Raw genomic sequence first — 16,305 nt, 5'->3', positions numbered from 1 at the left:
GACCAGCTTATCAGTGCCTGAAGGAAGATGCTTGACCTCTAAGTGAATTATTGCTAAATTATCTGCTCTTGGCTAAATGACGTCTATGAAACAATTGTGGAACAAAAGTCTAGAAATATTTGATTAACAATCACAGTCTTTCCTATATAACTTGTAAAAGTTGTGCAATAAAAGAAAGAAATAAAAAAAATGAGTAGAGCCATCAGAGACTTTTTCTTTAAAGAACCTAGGCTCTTTGACGGTGGGATTCCACTTTAAAGTTAGGCAAATGATGTGCTGACTTCTCTCAATAAATGTTTTTTCCACTGGACAGTGCCTTTCAGGTTGACCTACTCACCATCTCCAGGCGTCTCCCTGTGAAACTCAGCACACCAACAAAATCTCCCTTCTTTCTTCTCCTCTTTCTATTTTTAATGCAAAGAATATTATATTTTATAACGAATCCAAGAAGGCTGTAAAATAGATTTAAATCTGTTTCATGTTAATTCCAATGCTTAGCACGGCTTCTCCTCAGCTAAATTTCCTATTACAACCAGAATTTAAATATTCTAATCATTTTGTTGTAGAAACTCCTATGGCTCCCTGGGCCATTTGCAGGAAACCCCTCTTCAGATTTTCCTTTTATTTCTCCTCCGCCTCCTGGTTTTTCCCCTTCTACTTCTTTATCTTCCTCTTTCTATCCTTCTTACCCTCTTTCCCTTCCCTTCTCTTCCTCCTCTTCCTCCTCCTCTCTCTTTTTTTCTGTAGATGGAGATTTCATTGTGCTCAGGGTGACTGATTGAATTTTACCTGAGCTAAATTATAGCTGCACATTCTAGTAATTGCAGGGGCCACACAGAGAAACAAAGCGTTGACTGCCGTTGTACTGGGATTTCCCAGATGTATAATTTCAAATTGATACGGAAAAAGCCTTGCAATGCATTAATAATAGCATAAAATGTAACTCAGTTGGCCAAGGGTGAGCGGAGGCTTTATTTTCTTAGCTACAAAACAAGCTATAGACCTCAGGTGACTAGCATTTATTGTTAGAACGGGTTTTCTATTGCATACCTTCTGAAACACAAAATAGGAAAAGATTTATACCAAATCCTGCACTCATTCACGGTGCCCTGCACTGCATACCCAGACAGCATATGTGAAATGTAAAAGCACTGGGTTGTGGTTATTTTTTCCCTTTTTACTCAGTAGTTAAAAAAGTGGAGTTTTTTCTGTAATTCAAAAGCACCCATCCACATCTCGAGAAAGGAACGGTCACCCAGGCTATTTCTTCTATACAGTGTCATTATTCTCTACCTAGCACCTGACAAATACTCTTGCAACGTCAAGGAAAAAAAAAAAAAAAAAAAAAAAAAAAAGAACGGAAAGAAGAAAAAAAGAAATCAGAGGGAAGTTATATAGTTTCCTTAATATCTGACAGCCCTGGGCCACAAAAGCTTTCTTTATTTTCAAACATTGGCACATGTGTGTGCTGGGCCTTGTACGTACAGGACAAAGAGAAGGGAAGTGTGTGTTTCTAAATCAAGCCCAAGTTACAGGAATGAAGAAATTTTGCACAATTATGTACTAGATCCAGACTCAAAGGGTATTTTTTAAAGTGTGGCAGAAAATGTATTTTGGTGTCATCTGTGTCTTTTTACCAACACACGGACTATTTGGGCTGTCCAGGCGGAAGTCACCAGAGAGTCTGACAGAGTAAGCTGTCGGTTGAAGCCAGCAGCTGGTTAACATCACAGTATTTAGTTAATGTTTCATGAACATCATTTCTTTGGCTCTTCCCAACAACTGGGGAGTAGCTTTATTTTTCCTGTTTCATGGTAGGTGAACCTGAGACGCTGAGAGGTTGAAATTCTAAGAAGGTGCAGAGGCTGGAGGAAGCGCTGGGCGTGTCTGATTCTAGAGACGGGTCCTCTACCTTCATGATGCTGGCATCTCAATGCCTCCATCCAATGGTTAGGCCAGCTCTGTGGTTTGCTTCTGTTGAGGAGGTGCTGGGAGACAGTGCAGGCCCTTCCTCACCATGGCAATGGCATGACCTTGTGTGCAGGAACCTCCCCACCCTGGTTATCCTGCCCTTAGATGGGACGTGCAAGAAGGTAGCAGGGATCCCCAAGGACACTTCTTCGTTTAACATTGGGCCACGCTTTTCTCCCGTGGTTTGCACAAGCTCAGGACTCCTTGTAGGATGGAACACCAGAGGGTGCTCTGCAAAGAAGGGGCTCAGTGTTCTTCCTGTCTCCCAGGAAAACTGGTGTGGGCATTTATTTTTATCAAGCTTCACATCCTAAGGAATGGTGCTGACTTTTCCTTGGAGATGAAATGTGGTAACAGGGGTTGGGGAGCTGCTCGGACCCTAGTGTGCCTTCCTGATGTGCTGTGTGGGGGCCTGGGAGTGGGCCATTCTGCTGGGGGAGGCGCCGCTCTTCCTCTTGGCTATGTAACCCTGGCTGGGGTGGGGGTGGACGCCCACCTCCCAGGGCTCCTTGAAGACAGGACCGTGGCAGTCTCCTCCCGGCGGCCTCACTGCCTGATACGTCCAGCGCCGTCTGCCCCACATGCTCTCTAGTGACCTCATTTTACCAATTCTCTTCCCTGGTTCCATGGCCCTCATCTGAACGGGAGCTCTCTCAGGACACAGGGCGAGGCTGCGAATCTGCTGAATCCCTGCCCAGAGGAGCTGCTGGCAGACAGGTGACATGCAGCAGGTAACGGAGAGAACGGGCAGAATCCTTTGCCACCCTGAAAACATGGCTGCCAGCACTTTTCTTATGTACTTGGCCTCTCTAACTCTTAGTTCCTTCATTTAGATTCTACCTTGGAGTTGTTTGAGGGATTAAATACATATATGAAACAATCAGTGGTTAGTAAGTGCTCAGTAAATACTAGTTCCCACCCCACCTAAGGCTGTGCAAGCAGTGCCATGGAGGACATTGCTGTGCCTCAAGGAGACAGTGACAGCTCTTCACTGTGGCTGTTGGAGGGCATTTGGGATCTCACCTCTTGGGATCATGAAAACAGGATCTCTACACCACTTTCTCCAATATCCCTCTCCATTAACTGTTCCAAACCCAGCTCAAAGGTCAACACAGAACTTGTACAAATGTCACCCATGTGACATTTTCCTGATCACACAGGTTAACCGATTAGCAACAACCCGATTCTACTGGACAGGGTAGACCAGCTGCTCTCAGGAACAGTTGGTGGTGGGGGGTGGGTTTCTGGGGGTCCCCAAGGGATTTTTAGGGGATCTGTGAGATCAACATTGTTTTATTTTTAATTTAATTTAATTTATTTTGTTTTTTGAGATGGAATCTTGCTCTATCACCCAGGCTGGAGTACAGTGGCGTGATCTCGGCTCACTACAACCTCTGCCTCCTGAGTTCAAGCAATTCTCCTGCCTCAGCCTCCCGAGTAGCTGGCACTACAGGCATGCGCCGCCATACCTGGCTAATTTTTGTATTTTTAGTAGAGATGGGGTTTCACCCTATTGGCCAGACTGGTCTTGAACTCCTGACCTTGTGATCTGCCCACCTCAGCCTGCCGAAGTGCTGGAACTACAGGCGTGAGTCACTGCACCCGGCCTGTCAGTAGTTATATCCACACAAACTGAAGTTATTTGGGTTCTCTGTAGTTAGATGTAAAAGAGTGCTGAGACCCAAATGCTTGAGACCCACAGTGTAGAAGATTCTAGAAAAATTCCTTGGGGGCCACCTGATACAGTCATCACCTCTCTCACTCCCTCCTGCTGAGGTGACGTTTGTGTCGTTATTCACCACAGATGCTCCTGATGCAAAAATTACCACAGCCCCAGGCCAGGGGAGCAGACACCACCCCACCTCTCGGGCCCCAGGAACCGCACCCTCCCATGTCCTGGAGGCTACGGGGTGTACAGCGTGGCCAGGGTGACATCCTGTTTCAGCCTCTTCAAGGAGTAGCTGCTAATATGGCCTCTCGCCCCTCCAGTACCCTGCAGAGGGTCTGCCCATAGCTGGCACCCTTCATGACCACGGGCCCTGCAGCCCTGGGCTCCTGCCGTCATGCCGTCAGAGCGGGTGCTGGGCAGGGCATCCTGTGGGGACATCCCTGTCACAGTGATCTCCTTGGAGCTTCTCCTTCTCCCACTCACCTCCCTGATGCCATCAACCTCAGGCCACATGCCCACATTTCCCTCTCCTGTGGTTGCAGGAGGCTCTGCCACATCTCCAGGAGACGGATTCTGCCCTGGGATCCCTGCCACCTCCTGAGATCTGTGACTCCCAGGTGAGGAGGTGAGTGGGAGCGGAGCCCCACCACTGGAATGTCGGCTGTGTGTGTGTGTTGTGTACTTGCGTGTGCACGCGCACGTGTGTACTCACGTATACTTGTGTGTGCATGTGTGTTGCGTGTTCATGTATGCACTTGCACATGTGTACCTGTGTGTGCTGTGTGCTCATGTGTGTACCTAGATGCGTGCACTCATTTCTGTGCATGTGTGTTTACTCGTGTGTATGCATGTGTTGTGTAATTGTGTGTGCACTTGTGTATATGTACTTGTGTGTGTGTTGTGTCCTTGCGTGTGCAGTCCTGCATGCATACTCGTGTGTGTAATGTCCTTGTATACACTGTGTGTTATGTGCTTGAGTGTGTGTATGAGCACTCATGTGCACCTTTCCCTGTGACCTCGTGTCCCGTCTCACTGCACACTCACTGCACTGATGGCAGGGAGGGCCTTGCTCTGAAGGCTCCAGAGTCTTCACGGACAGTCACAGAGGTGGCATTAAGCGTCCTTGCCACAGAGGTGGCATTAAGTGGGCTGTGGGTCTCCACGCTCCGGACGTGTTGCTCCATCCAGTTGTGAAGTGTGTGGAGTGTGCACAGCTTTATCCTTTTGTGCTATTTATTGTCCTCTGAGCTCATGCTCTTTTCTCAAGACCTTCCAAGAAAATACATGTCACCTACTCTCTTCACCCAAGTAAGATTCTGTTTTGTATTTTAAATATTTATTTACTTAAGAAATGAAATAAAAGGCTGTATTTTCTCAAAAAAAAAAAAAAAGAGGGGGATTTGGAAGCCGGGGTGTGACTCGTTACACAGGGGAGAGGGGTGCCTTTTGGTCATTTTCCTGTCGTTTGTAATGAGTTACCCGCACACGGATGACTGAGCTAGAGCGCTTGGGTTTTATTCTTCCTGTCCTTCACCCCCAAATAAAAAGAAGACTGTATCTGAGAATAACAATAAAGATCTTCATTGTGTGGGGAAGGGGTTGCAAACTACAGCTTTCTCTGGGAGATGCACCCCCAACTTGGAGCTATCAAACCAGAAATGGCCAAGTAAAGTCTTCTCCCCACCCCCGTCCTGGCGCCCTGCTTCTGCGGCCTGTGCCCTGCGGGGGCGCCTGGCCATCCTGAGTCTGGCAGCCTGGTGTCGGCTGACCCGGGAGTGCCCTTCAATCTCTAATTTCTGTGATTCTAAGCCCGAGTTCATTATCTAGGAAAACACATTAAAAATAATAGCGAGAAAAGCATTGCAACACCTCTCACAAATTACAGCAGTCGGATGCAATTTGGATTAGATAAAATATATATTTATTTTATGGAACAAACAGGCAGACAATAAAATTTTGTTTAATGCTAACCGTATTATTCAGTGACTCAGTCATGGAATTCAAAACTTTTTTATTGAATATTCCTTTTGAGGTCACATAGCTGAACCAATGTCTTTCCCCAGTTGTGTTTAGAGCTATTCCCCTTCACCCTGATCATCGATTCGCGTGATTTTAGAGGGTCACTTGCCAGCCCGGATGGGCATCAGGACATTGGACTAAAGGCAATATGTGCCCTCTGGACTGAACTCCTCTGGCTGTGCCCTGGGGCCAGGCCCGGCCTGGGAATGGGGTGGGGGCCAAAGGTGCTCTAGTTGCCCTCTCTGATGGGACAGTCCCCAGCAGGGTTGGTGGTGCATAAACAGTGAGGGCTGGAGGCGCCAGACAACTGGAGAGTTGAGCGTCTGCCTCATTCAGGTGCAAGTCACAGGACATCCGAATGCAGCCTGACTCCAAGCTTGGAAGCAGATTCTTTTTGCCCTGAATCCTGCCAGCCAGACATCTAGCCATTGCACATCCCAGGAAGGGTCTTGTGTCCTTTTTCAGAATGAGAAAAACTTTCCCCGAACTGTCCTTTCTCCTCCAGGTCTTATTGGCCGGAATTATGCTGCAGGTCCAGACCTAAGCCAGTCACTCAGCTTGGATAATTACAGTCCCCCTTTGGGATGGGGACTGTGACTCACCCCTGAAGGATGGGGCCACTTGCAGGAGTGAGGACAAAATTCTTCTGTTAGGAAGGAAAAAGGGTGGGGGCCGAGGGGCACAGGGATGGCCAATGAGTGGGTGACCTACAGCATCTGTCGTGATGTCTAAAAGAAAACCAACCAGTGTCCAGCCTGCTGCTGGGAAGATGAGAGAACCTTCGAGGTCGGAGCCAGGTTAACCCAACACGGGGCTGCAGGTGGGGCCAAGGCAGGCGGGAAGAGGACAATGGAATTAAGGCGACAAAGAGTGCTCATAAAGAAAGTGCAAGAGGCTATCTATCTTCCAGTTTCAGTTTCAAGACTGGTTGATCATTTACTTTAACAACATCATAAAGCTGTGGGATCCACATTGTCCTGTGAGGTTCTTGGTCTTTTCTCCCTGCTAAGGTTGGAAACTTGAGGTAGCCCCGGCCTCTTCTCACCATGCCTGTCTGAGGAGCAGCCACGAGTGAACATTTGGTGCTCTAAGGTGCTGCTGGGCCTTATGGCCTCATAAGAAGAAAATAAACAATGAGCAACAGTGTTGTAATTACTAAAGACATCGCTTTGTCTTTGGGACACTCAAGCTAGGGCAGGATGAAAGTCCATCTGGTACCTCTGCTGGGTCATTTGTGTAAAGTCTGGGTGAAGCGACGCTGGTGAATGGTGTCTGCAGTATCTTTAGATCTTTTTTGAGTGCACAAAATTCCCAAAGAGTCTAGATCAGTCCCATTCAGATCAGCCTCCATTTCTTGTTAATTTATAAACTGTGTAACTGGCACCAGGTTCCCCTGAGAGTCACACAGGTGGTCCCGTGACCATCAGCGATAGTCATGGTCCCTGGCATGTCAGAAGCCAAAGTGGCATCTATTAGCAGTTAAAACACAAACATGCAGATTTTGTACTTTTTTGCCCAGGGAGGTGATAGTGAAAATTTCTATTATAAAAGGTTTGGGAAACAGAGTAAGCCTGAAAATACTTGTTACATACAACTCCCTTGGTTAGATAGATTTCTACAATGAACGTGGTCAAGTTTCTCCCACGCGGTGGGAAACGCTGATGGACTGAAGGGCGATCAGCCGAGGCCCTGTTGAATCTTGTGGCTACAGAAAGTGAAATTGCGTCTGGTGACTATCTCTTTAAGAAGGAAGAAAACAAAACAGGAAGAGAAAAGATCACATTATGAGGGTCAACGTTGAAACCTAACTCTTTGTCAGGTGAATTTGCTAAACCCTTAAGTAAAACAATTCGGGGGTGGGTGGGGAGAAGGGCTGTTTATCTGGGACTATAACTGAGCAGGTCCATTGAATCAGGCTTTAATAATTAGCCAAAGAAGACAGGCCTGTGATGAGATGTCCCAAACATGCAGATTAATTACATTGAGCGCATAAATTCTCGTAGGAATCATTTCTGTTTCCAGACATGGGACGTTACTCTTTATGATTTTTATGATGCAGAACTCCTGGGGATGTAACACACATTCCGAGCCCAGTGCCTGCATCAGAAAGTGGCCCTCGACGGACTGTCTCCCGCTCCAGGAGGGCTGTACCTGTCCCTGCGAGCGGACCCGTCTGCCCTCCCCGCCTCGTAAAACAGCTCGCAGTTCCTTTCTTTCCAAACAGGGCCACGGGAAGATGGGAACTGCCCACAGAACAGGGAGGAGAGAAGCAGATGGACGCCCCAGTCCATAAAGAATGGAACGGCCTCCCTTCAATAATGATGTATCTATAAAAATAATAAAGAAGATACAGGGCCACAGCTTCATGGCATGTGTGTGACGTGCTGCCGAACACTCCCTAGAAGTGGGTCTCACTGCTTGGAAGCCTGAGCCTGTCCCTCTGGGTGCAGCCCTGTCACGGCTGTGTTCCGTGCATAGACAACCTGGGCTGTCGTGACCTGTGCCCCTGGGTCTCTGCCGTCCGTGTTCTGTTCATATCTGTATTGAATTCTTCAGGCTTGTTGAATTTCCTGACATTTGCGACAATGCTGCTCAATTAACTTTTCTAACAGTAAGTAGCTGCGAATGTGTCCATTATGAACTTTCCAGGGCTCCTGTTCAGTGGAAGCGACAAAATGTTCTCGGGCGGGGCTTGTGTTGAAAGAACAAAGTACTGTTTATTGTCCTTGGTGGGATTATTCACCTCCAGGTTTGACTCTACACCGAGACCGTATTCCGTCATGCCTTTCTTCCTTTCAACATGTTGGGGGAAAGAATGTGAAGTTTCTCTACACGTGAGCATCACCGATTGGCTTAATGTTTGTGCAGAGAGAGCCGTGTGCTGGCTCTGCAACTGCCCACGGAGCAGTGGCCCTGGAGGTCTCAAGGCCAGACACGACCTGATCCCATTCCACATTTCTCCCACGGCCAATGTCTTCTCAGTTGCCAATGAAAGAATCTCCCTGGACTGGCCTAGCTGAGGCTGGCAGCTCAGTAAGGTCAAACTTTTGGCTTTAATTCCATTTACATCCACATTCTTATAGGGTTTGTGGCCACATTTAGAATTTCACCCAAATCTTAAAAAAATGCCTCCAAACACCTACTTAAATAGTTGAAAATGATAACGTTGATAACATTGGCTAGTCATTTTCTTCCTTTCTGTGTGTATAATTTTCTGCAGGCGTCCCAGCCACGTCTTTTGTGAGTGCTTAGGCAGCCATCTCCTGGGAGACAACAACCTCATCCCTCCAGTTCTCCCGGCTTGGAGCCTTGCCCATCTCTCGCTGTGCCTCTTTTAAGATCTGAACTGACTTGGCCATGGAAAAACGCAGTGCTTTCACAACAAAACAATCCCCCGTAACACCGCTGATTTAGTAAGCAAAGGTTTACAAATAAAAATGGAGATGCGTCCCTCCAAGGGAGTCAGGCGTGAAGGGTGCTCAGGCTCTGAGCTGGAATGTGGAGTGGCGTCTCCCAGTGCCACTGCCACGCCAGGCTGCAGGCCCACCACGGTGAGGCTTTCCAGACTCATGAACTGGGAGGATGGACGGCGGACGGAACACACAGTCAGAACCTTTGAGACCAGAGCACTGGATCCGTTGATGTGTCCTGATATACATATTCATAACCTGGCAGTTCTAGGAGCCTGGGTACGCAGGAGGGACTGATGAGGAAAAAGATGATTTATGATGATCTCAAAAACATGGTCTCCAAAGATGTATTCTGCAGCTCTGAGACCTTAGGTTTAAGCTCTATTAATTTTCCAGAGCTGTCTGGGACTACCCATCTGTTTAAAGGTTAACTGTCTTCACACTTATGAAATGGGTATTTCTGTTTGGGTTCTTACTTTGTTCATGTTAATGATTTATAAAATGCAAAATGCATAGCCAGTGAAATAGCTTTAAATCCTTAGTAGGAAACATCCACCTGACCGAATTTTTGAGAGATATGAAGTATGATTCAAGGTCTTTGCAGTGATAACTTGGAAATTCTGCTACTTTACACATCTCATTATGAATAAAGCGAAAGAAAAATATCAACCGTGCAAAATCATGCATTTTCGAAAGAAAAATACACGTGGGCGAATATCGTATATTGTATGTGTGTGGCCGTTTCAAGTTTCTTCTTGAATCCTCTTTTCATATTTTCTCTACATAGAATATTATCCAAATATATGCTTCTGAGTTTCTGAAAATCATTTTGTTCTGACATGAAATTCTGTTACATTTCTGGGACTTCATTTGCTCATAAAATAACCCATTTTTTTTTCTTGGTAGTTTTGAAAGTATGAGAACTTGCTTTGTAAATTTGGTTTTGAAGATTGCATGTTGAAAATTCTGTGACCTCAGACAATTTATTAGACCCTCGTTTAGCTTTCGATACATTAATAGGATCAACTCATGGTGATAATTATGCGTATTTCTTTAGCTACAAAGCATTCCACCGACGTGGAGTGACAGCCACCCCACCTGAGGACCTGATGCCTCCAGATGCTCAAGGCCAGCCCTGTGATGATGTGAGGAGCCAGGGTGCACTCGGGGTGGACACGGGTCTGCCCGGCTCTGTCCACCTTCTCCTCCCTGTCTCCCTGTTGAGTTGCTAAGCTTTTGCCAGACAGTTGGCCACGGATTAACGTTACCATGGTTACCTGAGAGTGGCCCCACGGGGTGGACTAAACTCTAGCAGTGTGCTTGATTCCAAACTTTTTTGATTGCATAATCCTATCAGTGAAAGATTTTTGAGCACTTCTCTCTCTCTATGCATGTTTACTCTTTCATAAAGTAGGTATACAAGCTAATAATTTAAATGCGTTGTGAGACATACATGACATAGAAATTAAATGATCATATATAAGTGACAAAATATTTTAAGCTATTTATTTTATTTACTAATTGTACAAAAATATTTTTGCTTTCAGTTTATAGAGGTTTGCATTCATGTTGTGGATGCTTAGTTGCAAAATGTCTTGTTAGTTCTAATGGCTTCCTACTACCATTAACTAATATCTTCATATGTAAGATGAGCTCAAGGTGGAGTCTATCATTAACAGTGGAGGATGGGTTAGATTTTCTTTGTTTTTGTTTATTGATTTAGCTGAACAGAGCGGGACCATGGCTGCTTTTCTTGTTGCTAGTCTGAGCATTATTAGTACCATCTTCAAGTCCCAGACTCTTTGTACAAATCTTTTCATAAGCCACCTGCTCATTTTGTGAGGGTAAAACTAAGTCACACCATCTGTAGGTCCACTTAGCTAGTCACAGGTAGATGTGGCCACTTGCCAGCTTGCCCTCTGCTCTGAGCATTTCTGCAACCCCGGGGATTATGTCTTTGGGGTATGTGACTTCCACTCGTTCGTTACTGTTTCAACCAGGAACATGGTACATTCGAGGATAATTTAATATCGGCAGCCTATTTTCGCTGATTGCAGAGCACAATTACTACAGTCGCAAGTCCAGGTTGAAGAACACTGACCATTTACTAGCCCCGTAACCTCGAGCAGGTTGTGTAAACTGTGGGTACTGCAGTGTCCTCATCTGTAAAATGGGTATAATAATAATATTCACCTCTTCAGGTTTATGAGGATTAAATGAGTCAAAGCATGGAAAATAATGTCTGGTGTGTGGTGTGTGCTACGAAGTGCTAGCTATTATTACTATCATTATGATGATCTCATTACCAATCAATATTTCATATTAAACTTGCATCTAAATAATTGTGCCAAAATAAAACAGATTAGAATATAAACCATGGGTATATAATCTAAAATGTCAGGACTTGGTTATAATTCATGTATGCGCTTTGGACACAAAACATTCATAGTTTCAAACTAAATACACAAATGAAAGACTTAGTGCTTCCACCCTCTCCCTCCCCCTCTTCCCTTCGCCTTTTCCCATTCTCCTCCATAATCCTGCCTAATGAATGTTTCAATTTAGCACAATGAAAAAAGGTCTTCCTTGCTTGCCCATGCTAAATGTTATATTCAAGATATAGTTCTTTCAAGAGCACCTCCTTGATATCCTAACCTCCAATTTTTTTATCCTTAAAACTCAGTAACAAGATACTCTTAAAAAAAAAAGAGCTCTGTTTTTGAATAAAGTAAAAGGCAGGGTAATTTTTGATTAACAGTGCTGACAACACAAAATGCTATTCTGCCTTTCCTTGCTAGTCTAACTGCGGCTTAGCGGTGAGCATAGCTGTAGGTATAGTAATTAATAACGCAGCATCTGAAGACTTCACACTTCTTTAGACAAGGGAGGCTGACGATTACTTTTGTGTCTATCTCCGTCTTTCTCCCTCTCTCTGTTCTTTAAAAGTTGCCTTCTGCAAATGTTCTCCAGCTGTTGAGAAATTGTTTTTCATCTGGAGCGGCAATTGTTTTTAAGAGATTGATTCAAATGCATAAGGAGTCCCAGGGACTAGTATTTGCATTTGCAACAATAATTATTAGATGCTAAAACTGTGGCTACATGAGGCAAGAATTTCTAATTATTCTTTATTATTTAGGCCCTAACTTTTCTCCAGCTCTCTTGTATCCGCTCAAGCTGCTACGCACAGACCAGGAGACACAGGCGTAGTGTGTCTGGCCCAGCAGCCACTGTGCGGGTGTCCCCAGAATGCCCCTGAGTTGACCCCAAATTTGTTTTGGTTCATTCAAGATCCCAAGGACAGACTCCACCTCAAAGCACTGCTGAATGGTGACATGACCTCCGCTGTCCTTTTGCCTTTTGCAAGACATTCCGGAGAGCTGGGCTGGGGGAGGGCTGTCCTGTGCTGCTTCCCAGAATGGGCTAAGAGCAGTCACTTGGCTGAAATGGTCACAGCAGTTGTCCAGAGGGCTCAGTTTCAATGGTTGTGTCTGGTGGCCTTTCTGGTGACACCAGGACATAGGCAAGAGGATTGTGTGAATTTCTAGTGAGCAAAACTATCATTCAGAAGGGATAATGTTTGAATATTGGTTGTTTTAGTGATATAGTATGACCCTGGCTATTGATGAGAACGATGTAAAAATAAAGTATAAATCGATATAATTTTATTATAGCTATATAAATATTCACATAAATACAAATAAAATAAATATTACATATCAACATAAAATAAACACAATTTTAAAGAGGTTATGCATCAAGAGCTTTTAAAATAATAACAACAGAGCAACATGAACAGTTTCCTCTCTCTTTTTTTATGTGTCTTCTTTGAGATCCACCCTTTCAAGTTTCAATTGAGCAGAAAGCTGATTCGTGCATACATTCTAAAGCAAAGATTTCCTCTGAGAATTACAGGTAGAGTTGCTTATGTTCACATGATCTGAGATAGAGGAGAAAACAACGTCCCATCTTGTTTTATTCCATGTTGCCACACAAACAACCCTCAGAGAGAGCAGAATCAATCATACCAATCGTGAAGACATAAAAGCAAGTCTGGGGCAAGGTGTCCCTGGGAGACACTGACATCCGGTTCTTACGGAAGCAGGAGAGGCGCTGCAGAGCAGAGAGCAGAGGCTGAGGGGCGCTAGTGGTCTGCACTGCTGGCCTCTGATGCTGCCCTGAGTTTGCGTTGTGTTGTTGTGTTTTTTGTTTTGTTTTGTTTTGTGACAGAGTCTCGCTTTGTGGCTCAGGCTGGAGAGCAGTGGCATGATCTTGGCTCACTGCAACTTCCGCCTCCCGGGCTCAAGCAATTCTCGTGCTTCAGTCTCCCAAGTAGCTGAGATCACAGGCATGCACCACCACACCCAGCTAATTTTTGTATTTTTAGTAGAGACGGGCTTTCACCATGTTGCCCAAGCTGGTCTTGAACTCCTGACCTCAAGTGATCTGCCTACCTTAGCCTCCCAAAGTGCTGGGATTACAGGCACGAGCCACTGTGCCCAGCCTGAGTTTGGAGTCTGCCTTTGAATGGAAGAAACCAGGGTCTGAGGTGGGTCCTCCTGCACTGGGTGAAGGAGAGTCCAATGAGGCCCTAAGGCTGGGAAGGCTGCGAGGAGACCAAGTCCTGGCCCCAGCCACCTCCAGTCCTTCCCAGGCTCCCTGCCTTCCCATCCTTGGTGCTCAGGAATCTGCAGGCCTGAGTGCTCTGTCCATGCCAAGATGGAAATCCTATTCAGTTGTCTGGAATCTAGGTGGGGGTCGTATTTCTTTTAAACAAGGGTGGGATGAGGGAGGCATAGGCTACGAGGAAGAATACCTGAACTCAGAGAGGTTTTGCCTTCATTCCCAGTTCACTCCAACATCTACCTTTGGGTCTGAAGATACATCTCAGTTATCCTCTGCAAGAGCATAACATTACAGCCCGACCAATGAGTTTGCCACCATTCATTTCCTTGCCCAGGCCATGCAGCTGTGACATGGAGGAGCAGTAACCACCAAGGGAAATGACTTAGGATGCATGTGGAGGGCTACAGTCACCCCGTCCCCTGGCACAGGTGGGGCTGCAGCTTCCTTGTGTCAATAAAAATGGCTCTAGGAAACACAATACCAAAGGCCAAAATGCAAAGCATCAGGTGATTGCCAAAAGTGGAGAGTGCAGTATCTACTTACACTCAACCCCGAAAGTCATTTTTGCTCCTGCTTCTGTTTGTGTTCCCCTCCCAGACTCTTCCTCACTCGCACATCTCTGTCTTCCACTGTCAAGCATTTTAAATTATTGTCAAGAAGGTTTTGCAACAGTGTAAATGTCTCTAATTGCGAACCTGTTGGAGAAAAGACAAAAAAAAAAAAAAAAAAAAAGAAAATAGTGCAAGTCAAGGGTTGCCAAAGAGAAAGCAGTCTTTCCCGGATTACCTGGTTGAGTACAGCATCAGTTTAGGCTCTGACCCTGAGTTTCAAACATAAGGCAAATAATTGTTACCTGGAAGACTTATTTCTAGGAAAGAAAAGGTTTCTTCTTTAATTTGGTTTAAGGTCAAGCGTCTCTGCTCCTCCCCCCAGGAAGGGGAAAAATAAACTGATTACTATTTATACAGCAAAGTGGATATTAACAAGGGACAAAAATATTGCCTAAATGAGAGACTCAGAACTAGGTCTGATTGTTCCAGCCTACTGGGGAAAATCACAATTGTTTTAGCTTCCAAAACATGTGTATAGGAGAAAGGCACTGGTAGGGATTACTAGAAAGACTGCTTATGATTTTCAGAGGGCAGCTCTTAGCCAAGTAATCATTACAAAAGATTTATAATTCAGTCTTTATTTATGCAGTATCTGCCACATTGCAATTTTGCTACTGTGATTAGTCATTACCATGCCCAGCAAAGGGGATACTGGGAAACTGAGATGGAGACAGGTCAGGCAGCTTCTTCAGAGCCATGTAACAAATAACAAATAAGGACTTGATTTTCATTCCTAATCTCCCCACCTGGCCCCTAGGATGGCACCACCGGCTGGCATGTCATGGAAACCTTGAGAAGAGGCATCTGCTTCATTCCAGCATTCAGAAATTCTCATGCAACCCGAAATATATTTTCATTTGCTTTTAAAATAAGAGAACTCTAAAAAAAAGATAAATAAAACAAAATGGTCCCAGTTCCCTTTTAAATTTCTTTGCAAGTAGGAGAGGTGCTAAGATTTTCAAACTCATTTTAACCCAATTCTGAGAAACATGGAGGAATTTTTTTTTAACCTGAGAATTATTTAGTGGGAAATCTGTATATAATTGTTCTCATTTTTTAAAAAATATGGGGTGAAATTACGGTGAGTTTTATTCTCTCCTCTTTTGTCCTGTTTGTGTTTTTACTTTCTGCAATAAGCATCTATGGGTTTGTAATAAAGAAAGCAAGGCTTTTGTAATCAGGCAGAAAGGTGCTGCAGTATGTTAGATAGGACAGGTGAAAACTCAACCTGCTGCGGTGATTTCTTTTTATAGGACCTCCTATGACCCCTCATGACCCCAGCAAATGTATCTGTTGAAGAGACTCCAGGCAGGGGGCTGTGGGATCCATTTCCAGCCTCCTTGGAAAGATGAGACCCAGGCAGCAAGAGCCACGTGTGCGTTGACTCATCTACGTCTGAGAGTCCCAGGACAATGCCTGGGGCTCCTTGTTTGGAAAAGGAAAGTCTTAATGGTGGGATAATGAGTCCTCCTTGCCATGCTGACCTGTACAACTCAGCGAGGGGCTTTGGGTTCTTCACAGCAAGACAGAGACGGCCACAGAGAGGCTCAAGCTCAGGAGGGACCACTCTCAGTCATTTATAAAAATGTTTATAGAACATTTAAATATGTGTAAGATGGCCGGGCACAGTGGCTCGTGCCTGTAATCCCAGCGCTTTCGGAGACTGAGGCCGGCAGATCATTTGAGGTCGGGAGTTCAAGACCAGCCTGGCCAACATGGTGAAAACCTGTCTCCACTTAAAAAAAAAAAAAAAATACAAAAAATTAGCTGGGCGTGGTAATGCACACCTGTAATCCCAGCTACTTGGGAGATTAGGCATAAGAATTGCTTGAACCCAGGAAGCGGAGGTTGCAGTGAGCTGAGAATGTACCACTGCACTCCAGCCTGGGTGACAGAGAGAGATTACATCTGAAAAAATAAAATATATATATATATATATATATAGACACACATACACACACACACACACACATATATAAGAGTAGAGAGAACAGTACAGTGA

General features: G+C 45.1%; 1 long non-coding RNA gene across 1 annotated transcript; it reads left to right on the top strand.

Annotated features, from left to right (window-relative positions):
- Positions 1 to 1,435: 1,435 nt before the first annotated feature.
- LOC105489319 (uncharacterized) lies at positions 1,436 to 10,511 on the top strand. Its single transcript, XR_011617194.1, has 3 exons — positions 1,436 to 2,702; positions 4,183 to 4,265; positions 8,880 to 10,511. It is a non-coding gene; the product is annotated as an uncharacterized lncRNA (long non-coding RNA).
- Positions 10,512 to 16,305: the final 5,794 nt, after the last annotated feature.

This window comes from Macaca nemestrina, chromosome 19, assembly GCF_043159975.1.
Source record: "Macaca nemestrina isolate mMacNem1 chromosome 19, mMacNem.hap1, whole genome shotgun sequence".
In the NCBI taxonomy this organism is placed as follows: Eukaryota; Metazoa; Chordata; class Mammalia; order Primates; family Cercopithecidae; genus Macaca; species Macaca nemestrina.
Note: the sequence above shows the minus strand (reverse complement) of the source record. Positions and strands in the feature narration are given on the sequence as shown.